Here is an 11,208-nt window from a genome sequence, read left to right as displayed (position 1 = left end):
CCTAACGGGACAACTGATGTGGCTTGTTAGGGTACCATGTTAGACATGAATGGATGTCCATTTAATGAATAATTAATTTCTACAGTATCATCCGAAAAAAATTAACTTAATGTGCCAAAAAAATCAATTAAAACATGAGAATAAACTAAAGAGGCAAAAACAATTTGGTTAAAGAAAAAAATTTGTTCAGGAGAAAGTGGAAAACAATTGAAATTTTTAAAGAATAGTTAGAGAAGGGATTGAAAATATTCGAAATTGTGGAATTATTGTGCAAAATTTCAACATTGTTGGAATTGTTAATAGAAGAGAACCTGTCGAAGGTGTTTCATCGATTGTAACGAGTAAGTTTATTTAGAATTTGAGTTATTTTTGGGTTTAAGGACATGATTCAGGTTTGGTATAGGGTTTAATAATGTTTCTAATTTGGGTTCATCATTTTTCGATTTTAGCAGGATTTGGGTTTATGATTTTTCAGATTTGTTAGTTCAAACATGTTGCATTCGCCCAGGCTTGACATGGAGTTATGCTTTTATGCTATCAATTATTTAATTTCCTGGGAACTGCCATGGGTTTATGTTTTTTTTTTTGTAAGCTATTGGAATTGGAATTTGTTTAAAAAATTGTTTAAGGTTGTAAGCTATTCAAATTTAATGGGAGTGAAATATGTTGTCTTAATGTCCTTTGTTTTGTGTGATGAAACAAGTTGTGGATGCATGCAAAATTTAGATAAAGCAATGTGTATGTTTGTGTTGTATAGTTTGCACATGTGTTGCTTGATTATTGTCTGTCATGTGCATGACAGAACTGAATATGATTGTATTAAATTGTCTGGCATGTGGACCTAGGTTGTGGATGCTTGCCAAATATAAGATAGTAACTGAATAATATTTGTCATTAGTGTGTATGAAAAAGCCAAAGACCCCAATGCCTTTATTGTGATTTTTGATGTTAAATGATACGAACTTGTATTTGTTGTCGAAACTGAGTCGTTTGTTGCCCGATCATTAAATTAAGTACTAAGTATTCGGTTTACCAAAAGGCTATTTTTATAAAATGATAGTTTAAAACAAATAACATAAATAAAAGATAGGTTGTTGGATTGATGGAAAACAAACTTAACAGCAGAAGAGATAACCTCTATTAAGGAATAGAGACCCGAATCTTAATAGGCTATTAAGATGAGCAATGGATAGTTGATAGGACTATGACCCTCTATCTAGGAAGATAGGAACCAATTGGTATCGATGGGTTGAACGCCACACTTAAAGAGTGATAAATTCAGAATGGATATAGAATGAAGCCACTAGCAAGCTACATAAGTCAATTCGAATTACCAAGAACAACAAGAGTTGAACAACTCACAGATCTACTATAATTCATTCAAGGTGCAAAAGTTCTTTCAACAAGTTACAAATAAGTTATTTATAGGCTGCTAAAGGTCCAGTTAAATAGCCACAAAGTAATTATAACTTATTGGAGCTAAGGTTGACTTGATTCAGTTGAATGAATCTTTTAATGGCTTAAATGATAAGCTTGAAAATTGGTGTTCCTGAACAGTCTTGGAGGCTTTGTCAATTGATGTTCCCGAATAGCCAAAGGTAGTAGACTTTATGATTGAGCTGAAGAAAGCATTAACTTGTTCGGTTAATGTTGTTATGAGCTGGAGTTAATGCTTGAAGGTTCACCGAATGGAGAATCAGCTGATGAATGTATTTGGTGGCAACCGAATGGCCCATAAATGTGAACACTCGAATTTTGAGAGTTATTTGGTGTAAAAACCAATTACCGAATGGTCAATTGAATTGCTGGCTGATTAGCTCACCTTGATGTCTCATTGTTTTATGAATGGTCACTTTTTTCCCCTTGGTGCGTGCATGCATGATGTTCCATGAATTGGCCACCTTTAATTCCTCTCCATCCCCTTTGACCGAATGTATAATGCATGGGACATGCATTTCCATTAATGACACCATAATGAGAATGTTGGTTCATGAATTTGATGCATGGATCTTTGAAGTTCATTCCCCACTTTGGTGCATGTATATCCTCATTCAATGTGCTAAATGTATGAGACTCAATTCCCTTGATCTATTCATGAATTCTTCCTCATTAAGAAATGCATGAATTTGTTGGTTCCATGAATGTTCCTTCTTAAATGAGTCCAATGAATCTGGAAAAGTGCATGAATGTCCAATCGTCTATTTAGTAACCTGTAGGACAAATTTAAACTCGGTTAAAAGCATCAGTAAGACAAACTAAAACACAAATTAAATGTGTAATAAGCTAAGACACAATTAAGGAGTCTGACTTATTAACATGCATTAAGGCTGTCCGAAATAGAGCATAGTTAATTAGTCTGACTTAAAACATGCATTGATGTTGTCCGAATTATAACATACTTAATAGACATAAATCAAACTAAGACAAATATAAATGCTGAACAAACAATGACACAATTAATAGACTTAAACAAAAACAATCAGATATGTAATAATGATGTAGGAAATTAAAACATAGTTAATATAATTGAAATGATTAAAAAAAATGTTTAAGTCTTATTCAGCAGCTAATTAGCTAGCTAGGTTGAAATCGGCTTGAAATAAATTGCAAGGGCACTTGATGAGCCATCCCAAACATGATTGACGAGTCCAATTGAAGCTTCCTTCCAAACTCGTTCAATTAAGGTCGAAATTACCTATTTAAATTGCTTGGCTCGAGCTCGAGTAGTTGGACCAGCTAGTAGCTCGATTGGATCACGAACGGATTTAGTTGAGCCCTTGGACGAGTTCGTATCATCCCCCCTCTTCAAGGCGATTTGTCATCAAATCGCCACCTACATCAAAAGGAGACAAGTCAGATACGTTGAAACTTGCACTTACATGCTACTTACCTGGTAGGTCCAACTTATATCTTCCTTGAATTGTATCCTCAAATTGGACCATTTGCTTGAAACTAGGCCATTTGCTTGAGAAGAATCTTTACTGATCATAGTTCCTTGAATTATATCTACCTTCCATCGAATTGAACATGAATCTTTCTAGAACCTGAAAGTCAAGAACATTTTCAGTAACAAAATTAAAAAGAAGAATTTCTTTTAATCCATCACTTACACGACCTTGGAACAATTCAAAGTTGTTGCAATTCGTATAAACATAATGGATATTAAGTGTTTCTTCCAAAAGATGTAAACTTAGGTTAACTCCGGGATCAAAAACAAAGTTTTGTCTTACCATTTCATTCTGACTCCAAAGTTTCATAGCTGGCAACATAGAAGAAACATGAAGTAGTTGAAAGTTATAATCATGCAAGATATGCTTAAATCTTTTCAACCATAATAGGGAACAAGAATCTCCAAGATCAAAGATTTGATTCCGACTTTGTAAGTCATCTGAATTCACATATTTTGTTTTCGAAAATAATGATAAATCGTTGAGCAAATGAAAGTGGCCAACATATTTATACAAAATAGAATTATGATGCTCACCTTCTCTCAACAATAACTTAGGAAAACTTGCTCCAAGTTCGAACACATGGTTGTGATCATTTTCGTTCAGCAACAATTCACATATGTTAAACAAATAAAATTTAGGCAGGGGTATGTTCAAACAATCAGAACTCACAAAATTCCTTCGAACAGACAGAGATAGAGGTGTTCATGGGCCGGGCCGGGCCCAGAAAAAATTTTGGCCCGGCCCGAAATATGGGCTTAGAATTTTACCAGTGCCCTACTGAAAAAATTCATAAGCCCGAGCCCTACCAATTCGCTTTTTTAAATAAATACCAAAATTTATTTTAAAATTAAAATAAAATTAAAAAAGTTTTTAAAAATATTTTAAAATTAAAAAGTATTTTAAAAATTTAAAAAATTTAAAATTAAAAAATTTTAAAAAGTATTTTAAAAGTATTTTAAAATTAAAAATAAAAAATAAAAAATTTATTATTCGGTAGGTGACTGCCCGGCCAAAAAGTGGTGCCCGAGGTCTCATTTTTTTAATCGGCCTCATTTTTTTGCCCAAGCCCATATTTCGCCTATATTTTACCCAAACCCTCCCATATTTCGGCAAAGTCGTCAGTCGGGTCAGTCCACCCAACCCATGAACACCTCTAGATAGAGATATCCACAAAATTTTATCACATTAATTCAGAGAATTCACATAACAATCTAAATCAAACAGATTAAACTTTTTTCGTGACAATTCTTTATCATATACGACAATCAAATTTTGTTGGCATATAGTTGAACCAATAACAACAATTTCCAAATCATCTTGTAATTTGATGTTATTCGAATCAGCACAAAACAAATAATGAGAGAAACACCTTAAGACATTATTCGGAACAGATTCAACAACTCTATTCAACGTATAACAACAAAATAGGTCATTATAAATTTTTTTTAAGATAAACAACATGGGCAAACTTGTCAACGGAATTCAAAGAGTACCAATCTGATTGAATCTCGAAAGGTATCTTACCTTTCTTACCTTCGAAGATTTGAAGATTATTTTACTCTCCAACTTACCTTTTTCGATCAATTGGAATCGTCGCTCGTCGGTAAGATAATAAAGTTGGAACTCATCTATGGATGGAATTTTATGAACTTGAAATGAAGAGAAATCAAAAGGCAAACTCAAATGTAGGTTAGCAAAAATAGTCCTTCCCTTTGTTCGAGTACTATTCTTCTTCACTCGTTTCCTTTTCAATCTCTCTTTCTTTTTTCATACTTTCTTTTATTTCTTCGATCTCATTTTTCTCTTTTTCTCTCGCATAAAAATTCTACTTTTCAAACTCATTATCTCTTTTCTTTTCTTTTTTTTCTTGTTTTTGCACTTCACTTTCTTTTACCTCACTCACTCTTGATTTTACAACAGAAGTTTTCAACCTAAGTTGGTTGTCATACACTTGCTTCGGTGTAAGGGGTGCTAAGGTTACATTCTTGCCTTGGTGCTTAAACATATACCTATTGTCATAACCGTCATGGATAACCCTTCAATCGAATTGTCATGGCTTTCCTAGCAGCAGATGTCCGGCATGCATAGGTACCATGTCACATACAACCTCGTCTTGGTACTTGCTAATAGAAAAGGCAACAAGCACTTGTTTGGTCACTTTTAGTTCACCGCCGTCATTTAGCCATTGCAACTTGTAAGAGTGCGGATGCTTGGTAGTGGGTAAACCAAGCTTTTCCACCATCATGGTGCTGGCCATTTTGGTGCAACTCCCACCGTCAATGATGACACTATAGACTTTACCTTATACATGGCAGTGAGTATGGAAGATATTTTCTCGTTGCTGCTCGTTCGCCACACTTTGGAGGTTTAAACTTTGCTTGATGACAAGGATTTCGCCATCAACAGCATATTGCAAGTCTTCTTCATCATCGTTTGGCTCATTAGTCTCTTCCTTTTGTTCACATTTGGATTCGATTCCTCCGTCTTCTCGAATGAACATAGCACTTTGGTTGGGGCATTGACTTGCTATGTGACCTCTTCCAAGACACCAAAAATATTTGATGTCTCGGGTTTGGTTAGGGGCAGCTTCCATCTTTCCTTTACTTGTTTCACCACTTGGCTTGTTAAGCTTTGTGGCTCCAACAGGCTCTTTAGTTTGGTTTGGAATTCTTTCTTGCTAACACCTTGTCCCCACCTAGATGTTGAAGTGGTGTTGGGAAAGGCTCGAAATACTCCTTTTCTCTTTAACTGTTTCTCTACCTTAATTGCCATGTGGACCATGTCGACGACTTCAACATAATGTTGCAGTTACACAATGTTGGCAATGTCACGGTTGAGGCCAGCAAGAAATCGCGTCATAGTAGCCTCGTGATCTTCCTCTACATCGGCACGAATCATGGCTACCTCCATCTTCTTGTAGTAGTCTTCGACACTACGATTGCCTTGGGTAAGGCTTTGCAACTTTTGATACAATTCCCGGTGATAGTAAGCGGGAATGAACCGTTTGCGTATAATGGCCTTTATCTCCGCCCAAGTGGACACCAGACGCTAACCGTTTCTTCTTCGGCTCATAGTTAGCTGATCCCACCAAATAATGGCGTAATCATAGAATTCAATCGCAGCAAGCTTAACTTTCGTGCTTTCAGAGTAATTGTGGCACTCGAACACTAACTCAATTTTCTTCTCCCATTCCAAGTAGGCTTCAGGGTTGGTTCTACCTTGAAAAGGTTGAATGGCCATTTTAATGCTCTTCAAATCATCATCGATATGTTCTCGCTCCCTTGGCCCTCGATTTCGTTGGCCTCGACGTCTTTCACTTTGATTGGAGGCTTGGTCGCTCTCCACATCGCTAGCTTCATAGAGATCATTGTCATGTTACCACGGTCGGCCTCTTTCTCTCCTTGGATTTGGAGAAGTATTTTCTCGTTAAGTTCTCTCTTCGATTTGATCCAAGTGCTCTTGGATTGGATCCAATTACTGTTGTAGCAATCGGGTCATCTCTTGAAGTATGGCTTGGTATTGCAAGTCTGGTACACTTCTATCAGCTATGTTCCTTACAGGTCGCATACCACCACCTTCGGTAGAGTTGGATGCGCCTTCACTAGCAACATTTTTTTTAGGACTTCTTGACATTATGGCTTAAGACCTCACTACAAACCCTCACCAATCTCTCGCAAAGAATCAAAATATGTGTACTTTAATTGTATTTACACTCAAATATTGGCTTTTACCTCTTAATGAACTCTCCTCTCTTGACTTTTACCTCTCACGTTTATTTTTCAAAGTTTTTAATGATTGCCTTAGACTTATCAGCAAGCCTTGTAGGTTGGCTTCAAAGGGTTAGACAAAGAAAGGCATGATGTTGGGTCAATGTAGGTTTGAAAGAAACGAAAATAAATGGAGTGTAGCTAGAATTCATTTTTTTAGAACAGATGGGTTAAAATCGAGAAATAAACATTTCAAGCTAGCTTTTGTTTTGTTTGAAATGCACAAAACCGAAACTCCCCCTTTTGTATTGCTCACTTTTGTATTTTGCAACAGAACTTTTTTTTATACATGAAATTTTTTTACTACTTTTTTATAACCCAGGAGTATGAAACACGATAAAACTTAGTTAATTTTACTAGCTCTGATACCAAATGATACAAACTTGTATTTGTTGTCGAAACTAAGTTGTTTGTTGCTCGATCGTTAAATTAAGTACTAAGTATTCTTTTTACCAAAAGGCTATTTTTATAATATGATAGTTTAAAACAAAGAACATAAATAAAAGATAGGTTGTTGGATTGATGGAAAACAAACTTAACATCGGAAAGAAGAACCTCTATTAAGGAATAGAGACCCGAATCTTAACAGGCTATTAAGATGAGTAATGGATAATTGATAGGACCGTGACCCTCTATCTAGGAAGATAGGAACCAATCGGTATCGATGGGTTGAACGCCACACTCAAACAGTGATAAGTTCAGAATGGAGATAGAATGACGCCACTAGAAAACTAGATAAGTCAATTCGAGTCACCAAGAACAACAAGAGTTGAACAACTCACAAATCTGCTATAATTCATTCAATGTGCAAAAGTTCTTTCAACAAGTTACAAATAAGCTATTTATAGGCTGCTAAAGGTCCAACTGAATAGCCACAAAATAATTACAACTTAATTGGAGCTAAGGATGACTTAATTCAACTGAACGAATCTTTCAATGGTTTAAATGATAAGCTTGACAATCAGTGTTCCCGAACGGTCTTGGAGGCTTTGTCAATTGATGTTCCCGAACAGCCAAAGGTAGTAGACTTTATGATTAAGCTGAAGAAAGCATTAACTTGTTCGAATAATGTTGTTATGAGCTGGAATTAATGCTTGAAGGTTCACTAAATAGAAAATCAGCTGATGAATGTATTTGGTGGCAACCCAATGGCCCTTAGGTATGAACACTCGGATTTGGAGAGTTATTTAGTATGAACACCAATTATCAAATGGTCAATTGAATTGCTGGCTGATCAGCTCAACTTGATGGCTCATCGTTTTATGAATGGTCACTTTCTTCCCCCTTGGTGCGTGCATGCATGCTTACTAATAAAGAAGCTCCATGTTCCATGAATTGGCCACCTTTAATTCCTCTCCATCCCCTTTGACCAAATGTATAATGCATGGGACATGCATTTCCATTAATGACGCTATAATGAGAATGTTGGTCCATGAATTTGATGCATGGATCTTTGAAGTTCATTCCCCACTTTGGTGCATGTATATCCTCATTCAATGTGCTGAATGTATGAGACTCAATTCCCTTGATTTGGTCATGAATTCTTCCTCATTAAGAAATGCATGAATTTGTTGGTTCCATGAATGTTCCTTCTTAAATGAGTCTAATGAATATGGAAAAGTGCATGAATGTCCAATCGTCTATTTAGTAACCTGCAGGACAAATTTAAACTCGGTTAAAAGCATCAGTAAGACAAACTAAAACACAAACTAAATGTATAATAAGCTAAGACACAATCAAGGAGTCTGACTTATTAACATGCATTAAGGCTGTCCAAAATAGAGCATAGTTAATCAGTCTGACTTAAAACATGCATTGATGTTGTCCGAACTATAACATACTTAATAGACATAAATCAAACTAAGACAAATATAAATGCTGAACAAACAATGACACAATTAATAGACTTAAACAAAAACAATCAGACATGTAATAATGATGTAGGAAATTAAAACATAGTTAATATAATTGAAATGATTAAAAAAATGTTTAAATCTTATTCAGTAGCTAATTAGCTAGCTAGGTTGAAATCGACTTGAAATAAATTGCAAGGGCACTTGATGAGCCATCCCAAACATGATTGAGGAGTCCAGTTGAAGCTTCCTTCTAAACTCGTTCAACTAAGGCTGAAATTACTTATTTGAACTGCTTGGCTTGAGCTCGAGTAGTTGGACCAGCTAGTAGCTCGATTGGATCACGAACAAATTTAGTTGAGCCTTCAGACGAGTTCGTATCATTAAATTTGTTTGGCAAGTTTAGTTGATGGTTTTAATGAGAGTGAGAGTAAATAAGAACTAAGTGATTTTGATGGATTTGGTTGTACAATAGGTGAAGATATGTTTAATAATGTTGGAATAAATGTATGTGATAGGGTCAGGGCTAATTTAGATGGCTTAAACATGGACAATGTACAATTATGGGAACTGTCTGATAGTGGCAAATCTGAAACATTAAATAGTGCACATGAATCTGACTCAGATGACAAAACTTGGCTCGAGTTCAACATAGAAATTGACATGAATAATCCAAAACTTGAGATTGGATTGTTATTTCCTAAAAAAGATAGTCTAAAAGAAGTTGTCAGACAGCATGGTAGGGTAAAAAATCACTATGTGAAGTTCCCAAAAAATGATCACAAGAGGTTAAAGGCAGTTTACAAGCTACACTGTTGATGATACATATGGGCCTCTAGAATTAACCCACTTGACCCTAATGACCATATTTAACAAATTAAGAGTTTAAACCCTAATCATACTTGCTCTAATGTCTTTAAAAATAGGCATATAAACTCAGCTAGGGTAACTCAACATTATAAAGAAAATATCATTGTTGAATCTAATTATTCTTTGACATCATCACAACAAGATGTCAAAATTAATTTTCTTTGCCTTGTCTCATTAACCAAATGTAGGAGGGTTAAACTTAGGGTACTATAATTAATTGACATAGGATATAAGGCACAATATGAGAAGATTTTTTAGTATTTGTTAAAGCTTGAGACCCAAAATGTTGGAACAACAACGATTTATTATCTAGATAACATATTATTTCAAAGGATGCATGTCTGTCTGCAGGCATGCAAAGATGAGTATAAGGTTGATTGTAGGAGAATAATAGGTTTATATGGATGTTTCTTGAAGGGATACTTTGGTGGTTACCTACTGACAACTATTGGGATAGATGCAAATAATGGCATTTATCCTATTGTATATGCCGCAGTTGAAAGTGAAAACCAAGCATCATGGTGTTGGTTCTTAGAGTTGCTCTTATTAGACTTAGAAATTGTGAGCTCATATAATATATCTTTCATGTCTAACAAATAGAAGGTAAAACACAATTTATTTTCTTTTTATGTTTCTATTTTTGCTAAGATGTCAAAAAATTAAATTATTTGTAAGGACTTGTAGAAGCAATATGTTTGATGTTCTTTAATACAGAAACAAGAAACAGTGTTAGACACCTACATCAACATTTCAAGAAAGCTTCTTAAAAAAAAGTATTGAAAGACTTGCTTTGGAAAGCTGCCAGAGCAAGCACTCCAAGGGATTTTGAGGATGCCATGATTGAACTGAAGAATACCAGTCAAGATGCTTATGATTGTTTTGAGCTTATTGTGTAATTTTGCCTATTATTGCTACTGATTTCTAAACTTAGGTAGATAATTACATTTTTTTGTAAATTTGCCTACAATTCAGTTGAGTTCAATTGTACAAATTTGTAGGCAAATTTGGAAGTAGTTTGGCCTTCTAAGCATATGTAGTTACAAGTCATATAGGATGATCTTGTTTTTGTAAACAATTTGGCTTTAATTAATGAATGAATTACAATGTTTTGCAATATTTTATGTTTTTGTTTCATCTGTACAAAATATCTTTGTTGTTTTTAATCCATTCCATAAAGCAAAATCAAAGATTCTATAAATTAAAATTTCCAACATCCGTTACATAAACCAAATTATAGATAACATACTTTTAACTCACCCCCTAAACCCTTTCTTACATTTAACACTACCTTCACCAATGTCTTTGAACAATACCAATGTCCCTCAAACCATTAATCCAAAAAAAACCATAAGCTGGTTTTTCAGTTCAACAACCGCAAAAAAAATTACAAATAACAACACATCAACCATATTTTTCTCTCTCTCCTTATTGCATTCTCCATTGTCGTAAATTTTTCAAAACATCCAACAACAAAATTCATGAACGCGTCAATGGTGGAACAAACCAAGCGAAAAAATGGCATGCATTTTAAAACCTACTTCGATACTTCTTGCACCCAAAAAACCTCCTACCTGGGTTGTCATTGGACCAAGAAGTCCTTAAATTGGTTGGGTTTCCACAGTAGCACACCGAAATCACAGTGGGTATCTCCATTTCTTCTTATTCTTCCTCTTTCGACTAGAGTTCTTTTATTTAATTGATAATCCTTATAAACTGATAAAAGGATTTGATATGGACGTTTGGTCATGTCCAACATGGCACCCTAAT

This window comes from Gossypium raimondii, chromosome 1, assembly GCF_025698545.1.
Source record: "Gossypium raimondii isolate GPD5lz chromosome 1, ASM2569854v1, whole genome shotgun sequence".
NCBI lineage: Eukaryota > Viridiplantae > Streptophyta > Magnoliopsida > Malvales > Malvaceae > Gossypium > Gossypium raimondii.
This window is presented reverse-complemented; position numbering follows the sequence as displayed.